Source organism: Otolemur garnettii, unplaced genomic scaffold, assembly GCF_000181295.1.
Source record: "Otolemur garnettii isolate 467f Iridium unplaced genomic scaffold, OtoGar3 scaffold00035, whole genome shotgun sequence".
Lineage (NCBI taxonomy): Eukaryota > Metazoa > Chordata > Mammalia > Primates > Galagidae > Otolemur > Otolemur garnettii.
In genome coordinates, this window is record NW_003852430.1 from 3917245 (window position 1) to 3929310 (window position 12066).

Below are 12066 nucleotides of genomic sequence, written 5' to 3' on the forward strand. Positions count from 1 at the left end.
ACCTCTTCCATCCTAACTCTCTCACTTTCTAGCTTCAAGGGCTTGTTTTGATCCCTGATAGCTCAAAATTCTTCTTTTAAAATGTTAACCTTTCTAATAATGAGACCATCCATCTGTAATTCTCCTTCTTCTCCACATTTACAAGGTAATTCCTGTGCATCATTCATATTTCAAATGGTGGCCTTTGTGACTACTTTAGCAGCCTCTTTTATATCATTACGGACCTTTCATTTGAAATGATTATCACATGTGTGATGTGTGCTGTTATTTCATTAAGTTCTTTCCCCCTCTATGCCTTCAAACTACGTAAGACTGGAGACTTGTGCTTTTCTCACCAGTGTATCAGAAACGCCTGCTGGTTAGAGAAATTCATGGGTTTTGCATCAATAAGAAAATGACATTTAGAAATTGTTGTAAATGTACAATTGCTGAACCGGTTGAACTTGAGTTAAATTCTTAAGTACATAATAAAAGATTTTATTAAAAATTCATCTTGCTTTTCAATCATATCCAAAAGTTGATTCCATGTGTTTGAGTCTTTGAATCATTCAGTAGAAAAGAAGAAATAGTTAACTGTTAGAAAATAACATGTAAGTATATATATTAATGTTTTGTATATAAATATTCAGAAAATGGCCACACAATGGCTCATGCCTATAATCTACCACTCTGGGGGGCCATGAGGCGGGATCCATGGAGTTCTAGAGTTCAAGACAAGTTTGAGCAAGAGTGAAACTCCATGTCTAATAAAAATAGAAAAATTATCCAGGTGTTGTGGTGGGCACGTATAGCCCCAGCTACTCAAGAAGCGGAAGCAGAAGGATTGCCTGAGCCCAGGAATTTGAGATTGCTGTGAGCCAGGCTAAGGCCCTGACACTCTAGCCTTGGCAACAGAGCGATTTTCTGTCTCAAGAAAATAAAATCAGGTAATTGTTAAAGATAATTAGATTTGTATTATGGGTCTTCAAAATGTAAGGACCAAGAATTAAGGTTGTAGGAAGACCATTCACCTGGGGTATTTGATGTAATCGTATTTGGACAGGCAGCACATGGAGAAGTTATTTTTTGCCACTGGGTTTAAACTTTATTTTTTCCATTTTCCTTGAGTGACTGGGAGTAGAAGCAGATTTTACAATTAGATACTTTTGCTATCCTTACAGGACACTGTATAATGTAAGATTCTCACCCTCTAGTGCTTTGTATCTTACTTGGGGAACATCTTTTATGTTGTTAAGACTCTGAACTTACAACATAGTGACAGCTCTACTGGCTCTAATATTTTAATTGATAATTGGTCTAATACAGCAATATCCAAGATAGGAATCAAAAACATTAAAGGATCAAAAAATTATACAATGTTACATCAGGTACCCAAAGAGAGTGAATTTCATTTATTCATGGTCTGATCTCAAAAGCCTCCATGCCCCATGAGGATGAGAAATGTATCTTAAAATTGCCAAGGAAGGTAACCCCAATGCTTATTCAGATTAAATCAGTGGTCCCTTTAGGATAATGAATCAGCTATTTTAATTGGAGGACTCATCTCTTTACTCTTCTCCTTTTCCAAAAGGATATCTTTATGAGTGGAGGGCTGGCTTAGGCGAGCGTCCTGCTTTGCTATGTAGTGTTTCTGTGGATCTCTGCTGTACAGAGACTGTCCTGGGTTCTGATCACAGTGCAGCAGAGCCTGCTCAGGAGTGGCTGGTCTACTCCAGCTAGCCCACAGGTACCATGATTCTTTGTCATGGTTTCCAGTTTGGGGGATTTCATATACAACAGCTTCATGGTTTTAAGGCTAGGCCTTTTTTGGCTATGTAGGCAGGGCCTCAACTTCCCTGAAGGCCTCTGCACAGTAAAATAGTCAGCTAATTCTTTGCGTATTGCTCTTCCTGGCAGTGTTTGACTGAAGCTGACTCCAAATACCTCCTTTGGCAATGGGTTCCTCCCTGCCGCAGTCCCAGTGCTTGTTGATTATTGGTTGTTGATACAACCAATGCATGGCTTTGCTATGGGGCAAGATGTAAGACCCTCTTAAACTGGAATTTTCCCCAAATTTTCATAAATGCAGACATGGTTCCTCTTTCCTGCCTTGGCCCCAAGCTACAGAGTCAACGATGAATGAGGTTGGATGATTGGGGAGGGGCAGTGGTTGTCAGGAAGGGGTTAGGCCAGGGTGCAAAGCTGGACCTCTTGCCTCTGCATCGTCACTATTCCTCCAAGGGTGAAAGTGCCTATTTAATGTGCCCTCTTCCTGCAGCACATCCTCCACGGTTCTCACACTCTGACTTTGAGTACAACTTTATGACTAGGCCAGAGTAAGATTGTGATATATACAAAAAAAGTTTTTAAAATTTAGGAAACATTGCTCTCTCTCCCTTAACAAGGCCTGGCTTTCACTACTGTTGTTTTTATATGCTTGAAAAGACCAGCTTTTAAGTTCAAATTAACAATGACTGCTTTGTTCTACGTCCGTACCCAATCTGTCCCGAGAGTAATGAATACTGTTGTTTCACTGGTTCTGGAGTTGTAGAGCATCATAATTTTTGAAAAACTGAAAAGGAAATAAGTAGTTTAAGATTTTTTCCATTAGTTTCCCTTTACATACACACAATGACTCAACTAAAAGCTAGTTCAAAGGAAAGACATGAAGATATGGGAAGGGGAAAGAACAGAGAAAAAAGGAATAGGGCTCTACAGGGGATTAAAAAAATTAGACCTCCCTCACTTAATGTTTTATCTCCTATGTTATTTCTATGGCAGGTAGAAGACAAGAGTATTCTTAACATGGCATAAAGAACCTTAAATATAAAACCACCTGTAAGACCACGTTTTCATAGACCTCATATGACTGTAGTTGCCTCATTTCTGTTTTACAAGTTATTGTCATTATTATTGACACAGATAAAATCATGGAAGACCCCAAATTAAATCATTTCCTCACATTGGATTCCATTTACTGGTCCAATACTCATATAATCCCTTTTGTTAAGATACCTTTTGTTAAGATCCCTTTTGTTAAGAACACAAGTCTCTCTTAAGATTTCTGAACTACAGGTATGATTCCCCTTTCCTGAATGATTTATATGAATTCAATGGACACTGAAACTAAGATCTAAGTACGTTCTTTGTGATAGTTGATAGAAAATTTCAGAGTTCCATTTCCACTTAACCTTTAAAAATTTTTTGATTGTATACTTTATAAAAATAAATTCAGATTGATGTGGGGATATATACGATTAGCTTACATAGTCTGCTTTTGTAAGGTTAAAGTCCAAGTTGTAGTTGGATTCTTTACCCAGGACTTGTTGAATATACATGTGTGATGTAGCCTGGGGTGGGAATTTACCCAACTTCTTTCCTCTCTTCCCCCTACTTGGAACTCATTGAATTTTTCTCTTATATGAGTATGTAGTTAATTTTCTGGGTCCAATCTAGTACTAAGGACATGTGATGCTTGTTTTTCTTCTTGTAATACTTAGCTTAGGAAATGTTTAGCTCTCATCCAGGTTTAACAATGGACACACAGTCTTCATACAGTCTTCATCTTTTACCCTAATTTATTATTCCATACCTGTGGTGAAGGGCACTTGCCTTGTTTCCATATTTTTGAGATTGCAAATTGTACTGCTATAAACATTCAAGTATCAATGTCTTTATGATAAAATGCACACATATGGCTATATTTTTAGTATTTAGTGTCTGTATTTCTTTTATTATCATCTTACCAGTAATAATAATACCAGTAAGAAGTGTATCAAATAGAATAGGTTGCATTATTCTACAGCAATGAGCAACCATGATGTGCCAATGGATTATAATAGCAAAGGTTAATTTCTTCCTCACACTACAAGTTCATCTAAATAAGTTCTGCTTCATTGTCTTCACTGGAAGGTCCAGGCTAACAAAGCATTTTTTCTTTTAAATATTATGAAAAGGAAACTAAAGAATATGATAAAGCACACATTCTGTCTTAAAACGTCCATTCAGGAGCAACATGTGTATTCCAGGCTCAAATTTGTTGGCCAAAACAAGTCATATGGCTGTCTAAATTAGTAAGGCAGGAAATTCTACTCTTTCCCCCAAAAAACCCAGGGAATGTTGGATAATAGCAATATAGTCAAACAAAATAGGTTATATGTATTTATTTAACTTTAATTTAATTCTTAAAATGTTTTAATTTCTATCTTTCTTTCTTTCTTTCTTTCTTTCTTTCTTTCTTTTTTTTTTTTTTTTTAGAAACAAGGTCTCTGTTGCTTCAGTTAGATGGCAGTGGTTTTATCACTGCAACCTCAGACTCCTGGGTGCAAGTGATCCTCCTGCCTCAGCCTCCTGAATAGAGTAACTGTGACCACAAAATTGCTCTTGCTTTCCCAATGTTCTCCAGAGTGATTCATTATGGCACCACTGAAAGGGGTCATTAAACAAAGTTTGGGACACTTGTATGTATCAGTTCGTGTACTTAACTTGAATGTGAGAAAGGCCTTGCTTTCATGGAGCTGTGGACCACACGAAGGTGATTTAAATATATAATTACACAGATGCCTTTGCAAATTAGTATTACTTTGCAGCACGGAAGCATTTTTTGCAGCACATACCATTGGCACTCTCTTTACCTGGTATCCCAAATTATACAGGAAACTTATTCACCTGGACTCTAATATCATGATTAAATTATACGGTATAACAGAAAATAGAGATTTGTTAGTCTTGCGGATAACTATTCATGCCAGAACAATTATACCACAAATATTTGAAACATTTTTTTAAAATCAGAATTGAAAACTTATACCATGAAGATTATCATTTTTGAAGGCTTAAAATAATTTCAAATTTCCTCTTGGAATTTAAGTAATATATTTAATAATTCGTAAAGTATATGTCAACATTCCAAAGCACTTCAGAGGTACAAGTAAACCTTAGGTAGGAAATTACCTTTTGTTAATTAAAATGTCTTTCATCTCTTCTAAGAACAAAAATGAAGCTACTGATAGACTTCTTTTAAAGTCTATGACAATAAATAGTACCAGTCACTTAACTTCACTGTAATTAAAAACTGCATTTTCTGGCTTTCAGAATTTATATATGACCATGTATTCATCTCATCACTGAATATCATGAAACGCACTCTGCAACTTGGTTTAAAAGCAATGGGTTTTGGACAGGTGGATAACGTAATTTTAATTTTCTTAATGTATACAGGAATTTAAATTGTATCTTGCCTTCATCTGAAACCCAGCCATTTAGTTATGGTAAACTGATTTGATGGCAAGTTTATCTTAAGACTTACATAATCTTTGTCCTTTGTGTACCATGCTATTTGGGGAATCTATTTCCTGGGGATAACATATGGTGGAACAATCTTTCGGGTTACCTGTTGTGACCCTGAGTTTGCATCATTTGAGTAAAATATGCTTCCAATTAAAATTGTCCTATGGGGATGGTATTTTTTATGAATTCATGGTGAAGAATAGCAAAGGAGTCTGGTCTGTGTTTGACAGCTGGGGCAACCACCTTGAATCAATAAAATTCTTATTAATTCCAACCTAAGTACTCACCATTGTTTCACATTGACATAATTCTACAAATAAGTAGATCTGGAAACTTCTAATAGAAGGTATTGTGCAGAACAATGCCTCATGTTCTTGAAAAAGCCCTATATACCGACAAAAATGTCATCAAATATATAATTTCACATAAGCAGTGTGTGAGCTCTCTTGTGAGTGCTTTGAGGGTGACAGTTAAAGACATAATTTCATTCCTTAATTGATGTTTCTACAAACACAACTTATAACATTAACTTACAGCTCCATAGACAAGGGGTTATGGAAGTGTCTTCTCTAAATGCACAAATACACTTTCTTTCAAAAATGATACAACCATTCGCAAACTCTCTCCGAGGTTGAACCCTATATAATGCAAAGCCTACTAGACATTCTGTAGAATCAAGTAAATATCTGATGAGAACGTGGTTAATCTCTTTTTCCTTATTATTCTCCAAGCACAGCTTTCAGATTTCTCCATATTCAGTATATCATTGAGTGCAAAGCAGGACATATTACTTATTAATATGTCACACAAAGTCACATGAATTGTTCAGTACTGCATACCTTGGCGACATTGCAGATTTTTCTCCAGACCACCACAATAAACCAATGACAGAATAGATTGAGTCACCTGAATTTGGGGTTTCCCCATGCATATAAAAGTTATGTTTGTAGTATATAGTAGTCTATTACATAGGCAACATCATTATGTCTAAATAAATAATGTACTTACTTACCTTAATTAAAAGTGCTTTATTGCTAAAAATGCTGATGGTCATCAGAGCCCCCTCCCCAGGGAGTTGTAAAGCACTCAGATGCTTAGATGCTCAGGGTCTCAATTTTTATTCTTTTCTGCATATTCATGTATTATACCTTTGCCTTGAGCATAGTAACAAAGATCTGGGGATGATTAGGGTTGACATAAACAGGGTCAAGTACACAGTGTGCCAGAAAGACCTAAACATGAGACTGAGTCCACCCTTTTAGAAACTCCACCATATTTTCCCCCTTAAGCACCGTTCATTTCCACTAACATGGGCCAATCTAAATCTTGGGCTCTATGCAGACACTTGCCTGGAAGACCCTGTCAGACACCTCACATTGACTTCAGAGCTATCCAGTTGCATCTGTTCCTGCTCCCTGTGCGCCTACACCGCACAACCCAGTGAACACCAACTTGCACTGAGGTACCTCTCAGCAGTACAGTATAACAGAAGTAAAGGCAGGGACCGTGTCTGCCTTATTCACCACTGAAACCCCTGAGACTCAGCAAAGTGTTTATTTTGCACATACGTTCAAGAAATATTTGTTAAATTAATGAATAAAAATAACTGCTCTGGAAAATAAGAGTGATGTACACTTGCACTATTTTGATTATTAAGCTGGAGAACCTAGAAGTCTATTCCCAGATTATTACTGTACATGTGATACAGTAATACTTAATTATTACAAGTCAAGCAAAAGTGGTTGAAACATCAGCTAAACTTGTAGGTGCAAATACTCTGCTAGGCCACCCTATCTTTTTCAGGGTTTAAACTATTAATTGAAATGCAGGATTCAGAAAGGTGACTTAAGAATAATATCATCCCCAAATTAGCAAAATGAAGGCGCAGCTTTCCAAAACAAAAGACTAGAGGCCGTTGAGTGCAGGCCTCTGATTTCACTCTATACATGTTACTAGCACCTGAGAATATTACCATTACTAAATAATATATATAAACACTCCCAAGTTATCAAGATGGCAAAATTATTTCAATTCATGTATTCATCCAGAAAAACCTTACAAAATACTACAGTGTCGGATGTCATGAGAGACACTGGGGTATAAAGATACATATTATGTAACCTCTATTTCAGAAACTGAAGGTTAGGTAAGAAAGATGGACACACAGCAAATAGTGACAATGAAGAGGGATCACGTAAGGAAAAGCTGCCATGGGAATGTACTGGATGAACAGTCTTACCTCCCAAAGAACAGAGGAGGCCCAAGAAAGGACCCTGGGGAAATAAAAGAATTCAAAAGGAGTGGTTTGTTTCAAGGGGGTTGGAGTAAAAAGTGTGAAAGCAAAGATAGAAGATAGGAAACTGTGCTAGATGAGGGATTCAGTCTCTAGTAGGAAGAAATTTGTGTGTCATGAGGAGTGTGTAAGCTCGACTTGTAACAAGATAATTCTGACTACAGCCATACTTTCTACAGAAATGTTTGTTCTTTAAATAGGTGTGATATAAAGTGAAAACGTTTACTTACCTGGAAATCATATATTTTTAATAATTCATTCTTAATTTACCTAGATAAAATGAACGGCACTAAACATGGCTATAAGAAATTAGAAATAAAATATGACTTTTAATATAAATATAGGCATGAATGATACCCCTTCAAACTGTGGTCTTGCAACTCCAAACAACTATTCAAACATTATGCCAGTAAAGCCGATGTGTTTATTCAGAGCTTGGTGAAATTGTGTTAGAAATATTTAAAATGTTCTTTTGAATTACCTGAAAGGTAAAAAAATTTCTCTTATCCTGTTATGGATTTGATTTGTAAAAGTAATTGAATGTCATTTGGACACAAGTCTAGTAAATTAAATAGATAAATGAATTGGTGTACTCCTTTGTTAACAAATTGATGAGATATAAAATCCAAATACAGTTAATAGCATCTTTGCTGCCAACAGTACATAATATAAAAATAGATTATGACTTACTTTGTAGAAATGTCAGCAAGTTTCTCATATGGAAGAGGCTCGGTACAACTCTAATTCTAGAAGATAATGTTTTTTACATGAAAGCATGCCTTCCCAAAATGACAACTTTGAAGGATGATCATTATATGTGGTGATAAAGGTTCACCACTACAGAAGTCCAGGGGGTCCTGGAAACAGCTTCTAGTCACCTGAGTGGTAACAGAAAATATCCAAGAAGCAGAGGGTTCTAGGAGGCTTTCTTTTTGTGTGTGGATGATCACTGCCCTGTAAGCAGGTATACACATCCCTTACAGGAACACATCTTCCTCCTCTCATGCTCCTAGCATTTGTTATCACATGTTGCTTTCTTTTTCCCCAGCCCTATAATTCTAACCTGAGCTCCTCTGATCCTCAACATCTTTGAAGACTTTTAAAGTCAACACAAGCTAAAATATACACCATTCTTAGGTATATATTTTTTTCATATTAATGTGTTAGATATGAATGCACAGACTGTTATAAGAAGCCAGGCATTGGTGTTCCATTGTTTTCCATCAATTTTGGAAGATACGCACATTCACAATACAAATTTTGTGAGCTGAAGCTTTGGGAAAAGTAGGCAACATTTCCTCGTAGTGCTGCCCGCCTCTCAGAATGGTTCCAGAGGGTCTGCTCAACAATCCAGCATGTAGGTACCCATAAACAGGTAGATAGAGCTCCTATGAAAACCATCTGATTCATAGTAATCTCTTGGGAATTCATATAATTCAGAATAATGATCTGGCTACCTGTGGTACGTTGGTCTCCCTTATCAATAACAAGGACCTTAAAGAACTAGCTGGAGAAAGAAAAGTTCAGACCAAGCAGTCGTCAGAAGTTTTTAGGTATTACCTCTGAATTACAAGAAGAGCATGAGCTCTTTCATAAGCCATATGAGCTTGATCCTTGGGCACATATGAAAGGATAAATGACTCTCATGGAAGCAAAAAACAGTGCTGTTCAACTAAGCCCACAACTGTGTAAAGGGATCGTGCAGAATGAGGAGAAAGCAGAAGGCTGCCTAAGTAGTTAGTCCAGCGAATAAAGGCCAGCAACTCAAGTGGCAACATATACCAAAATCATTTGTCTAACTATTGACTGTGGGATATATTCCCAATGTTCATGAAATTTTAGGTGAGGTAGGGTATGGATTCTGTACCTACTCTGATGTACCTCAGGTGAGTTTACTCAGCAAAAGGCTCATAAAAATTTCCTGCAGCAAATTATCATCATATGAAATGCAGAAAAGAATTAGTTCAGAACACACATCTCAGTAATGCAGCATAATCAAGAAAGCCTGGGACAATGGGGCCAATATAAGACTACCCGGTTCTGGCATTTCATAGTGAGATGGGATTTTCTCAGTCATGGCAGATTCTTTAAGACAGTGCACTCTCTCCGTGGATCAGGATAAAAGACATTCTTATATAATAGCCTCCTTGATGGTTAAACAACTCGGAAAGGAGAAAAGCTTCCAATTTCAGACAGTGCCGTAGAGAGGGATGAGTAAAATGATAAAATAATAGCTAACATCTATTGATTCCTTACTGAGTGGTGGGGACTTTAGTAACACTTGTAAGCATTATTTTATGAAATCTCTCCAACAGCTGAATAAAGAAGGGTTACTACTGAGTTTTATGGATGAAGGGAGTGAAGTTTGAACTGGGGATTAAAGATATGAGGTGAATTGAACAAGGTTGTATAGCCATTGAGTAACAGCAAGGCTCAAATTCAGGCCACTTCCTCCAGAGCCTAAGTCCAGACAGTGCCAAAGGAGACGCAATAGAAACCTGGTGGGATTTGTCTCAGATTCAAGGCTCCTGGAGAAATTCTGATGGATGATGAGGCTATTCACATGACTCTTCTACCTCATGAAGTCAGAAAACAAAATCAAGAAGAGAAATGTGCCAGAGGACCCTGACATTTCTTTTATTCCTCTGCTTCTTCCTCTTTAACACTAGAAATGTGTGATGATCTGGCTGCTCAGGTGTATGTCTGAACTTCATTCTTCACTCCAAGGGACATTTACTGTACAGACACAGTGGAGCCCTAGAATTATGTTCTGGGCACTATGAAAGTAAGAAAGAACAAGATAGAAAACCCTTTGCTCTCATGGAGCAGATATTCTGTTGGGAAAAGAATGAAAATAAACATAAATAAAAGATAAAAATTCTATAACAAACAGATTGATGTGAGAGAAAGTAACAGGTCTTACTTTCAATGGAATTGTCCAGGAAGATTCATGATGGAGGTAAAATTTACACTGAAGCTTGAGTGACAAAAGAAGGAACCAGTCATGCCAGGGAAACAGCACTATAGATAGTAAAAAATAACTTAGGTAAAGGACCCAAGATAGATCTGAGTGTGTCTTATGCCAAGAGGAAAGACAAGTCAGGGAACTGGACTCCAATGTACAAGGTGGAAAGTGGCACAAGGTATTGTGAATATAGAGGAAGTTTCAGATTCCAAGTAGGCAGGTGCCTCTCAAACATGCATGGGAGTCATATGAGGATCTTGTTAAAATGCAAGGTGTGAAGCAATAGATCTGAGCACAGCCTAAACATTCTGCATTTCTCAAAGGATCCCAGGTTACCCTGCTGGCCCTGGACCACATGTTGAATAGTAAGGTCTTAGGAAACTGTACATGAGTTGAGTCTGTAGTTAAAAATAAAGGAGAGAAGGAGGAGGGCAAAACGTAAATACGTAAATGAGGTGGAGATGGGGGAGCTAAGCAAGTTTAGGTACAAAGAAAGCCATGTCAGAGAAATCAAAAGGGACTTCAGGCAGGTTGGGAGCGTATCAGGGGCTGAGTAGTAACAGGAGTGTAAGGACAGATAAATGGAATTGGATCTAGCACATAGAGCCACTGGAAATCTATAGCAGAGTGAATGAATTTCTAATGCCTTCTGTTGGTGTGTTGGGGAGGAGGGTCGCCCAACTTAACCATTCTTTCCAAGCTCTCACTCCATCCTCATCTCTAGGGAAGATCTTGTTTCCTATCTTCCTGAAAAAAGAAAGAGAGAGACAGACCAATTAGCGGGATCAACTACTTCAATCTTAAAACCTACGCTCCATAAATTAAAAAACAAAACAAGAAAACTATTTCCATCCTTTCCTCCTGTTTCCAAGTAATTGGGTATAGGCTCCTTCCTCAGGGTAGTGAACTCACCTGCAAAGTACTGCCCTCAGGTCTTCTTCCTTGGTCTTCCTACAAGTACCAATGAGCTTATTTGGTCTGTCCTACTGGCATATTCCAAAGTGAATAAGAGTTTAGGGAAGTGGTGTGTGATGATTTTCTGCCCAGTGAAACATGAGAAGTTTGGGAGGGGGACAGATGGAGAAGAAAGCTTCTGCGACTGCTGAGCTTGCATGGAAGGCGAGCCTGGAAATGCTGGCCTCTTGCTGAAGCCTTAAGGTGAGTCAAAGCGTGAGCCTGGAGAAGTAGGAAACCTCAAACCATGGTTGAGCTTCTGAGTTAAACAGTGGTGAAAAAGCAGTATTTCTGAAATATTGTTACATGAGGCAATTTTTGTTATTGTTAAGCCTACTGAGTTTTCTGTTACCTGAAATTTAAAGTGGCCTGATTGATACCCTATGAGAGCAAATGTGTCCTTCTACTAAAGCCATGGGGGGCGAGAAATACAATTTCTCGTCTCTCTCTCTCTTTCTCCCTTTTCCGGCCCTCCCTTTTTCCTTCCCACCCTTTTCTTTCCCTCCCTTTTTCCTTCCCACCCTTTTCTTTCCCTCCCTTTTTCCTTCCCACTCTTTGTTCCTTCCCACCCTTTTTCTTTCCCTCC